Source organism: Amphimedon queenslandica, unplaced genomic scaffold (assembly GCF_000090795.2).
Source record: "Amphimedon queenslandica unplaced genomic scaffold, v1.1 AMPQUscaffold_2079_Cont25917, whole genome shotgun sequence".
Lineage (NCBI taxonomy): Eukaryota > Metazoa > Porifera > Demospongiae > Haplosclerida > Niphatidae > Amphimedon > Amphimedon queenslandica.
This window is the reverse complement of record NW_003557584.1, coordinates 1-1,251: the sequence shown is the minus strand read 5'-3', so window position 1 is coordinate 1,251 and position 1,251 is coordinate 1. Positions and strand designations below refer to the sequence as shown.

The 1,251-nt window shown below is 37.8% G+C and overlaps 1 long non-coding RNA gene across 1 annotated transcript; it reads left to right on the top strand.

Moving 5' to 3' along the window:
- The first annotated feature begins 49 nt into the window (after positions 1-49).
- Positions 50-722, top strand: LOC109593306 (uncharacterized). Its single transcript, XR_002190879.1, has 4 exons — positions 50-109; positions 183-309; positions 364-647; positions 702-722. It is a non-coding gene; the product is annotated as an uncharacterized LOC109593306 (long non-coding RNA).
- The last annotated feature ends 529 nt before the right edge of the window (positions 723-1,251 follow it).

The following is a 1,251-nucleotide window of genomic DNA, read 5'->3' as shown; positions in this document are numbered from 1 at the left end:
CCATTGGCTCTAATCTACTGTTACATTACTGCAGTAATGATTATTTTAAGTTATTATTATCCACACAATAGACAATAGCTCTTTGTCATGAAGTGGGCCAGCATTACAGGTATACACTACATGTATATCAGTATTATTATTATTATTATTATTATTGTAGTTGTTGTTATTATTATTGTTAGGCTCTGCCCCCCCCAGTGTTTGTTATTCCCAGCTGATTTCAGGTCCTCAATGTCATATGGTAATAACAGGTTCTTCTCTTTTGGTATTTCAGTAAATGACAAGAACTCATCACAATACATACCAGTGGTAGGGAATAGGACTAATAAGTGGGTGTGGTCACTATTAATAATTAATTGACAGTTGTCCCAGTCTGGACTGACGCTACCAGTCCTGATTCCTGTACTGATCCCAGTGCTGTTAATGTGGTAAGATTGTAAGTAATGGACTGGGTGTGGCCTTTTAATAATAATTATATTAATATATACATGTAAACTATTCCAAGTTTATACTGTTGATACTGTCATTGATTAATAATACTAATGGAGGGACTGAGGCAGCTGCTGCTGCTGCTGGTAGTGGATTTGAACAAGTAGCAGATCAAATAATAAACCTGGAAACCAACCTGGCTAAAGTATGCACACACGGTACATGTATATTAATACATTATTAATTGAATAATTGTTATTATTATTATATAGGCGGTAGCCTATATGTAGGATTGAGGTTGGTTTTTCAAGATGGCGACGGTTTTTATGATTTTTAAACACTCATAACTCTTTTATCTTAGGTTGTACAGCCTTATAAATGGCTTAGATGAGCTCTCCTTCACTGAACGATTCTCCTGGTACCTTTGAAATGGACTGTAATGTAGCGGTAGCATTTCTGGAGAATAGGCCCAAATTGGCAAATTTCTGCAAAATTAATTCTTCAGACTTTTTCTTCTTCTTTCATCAGTTTCTTCTATGCACCGGATAATCTTTTAAACTAGAGAACCGCTCAAGTTGGCTTTTGCATCACTCCTCTGGGCTTGGGTCAAGGACCACAAAGGTGGCTTCAAAAAGAAGCGAGGACAGAGAACAAAATGGAAGACAGAATCCAGCTGCAGACACCGCGTGGGTTTATGGTTTGACGCCATTTTAATTTATGCGCACGTGATCAGCATGAATAATTGAATACCGTATTCGCGGCTGCTAATATTCGCGATTTTTTCCCGCGGCTAGCAATTGCCATAGCAACTAAATGCGGTCG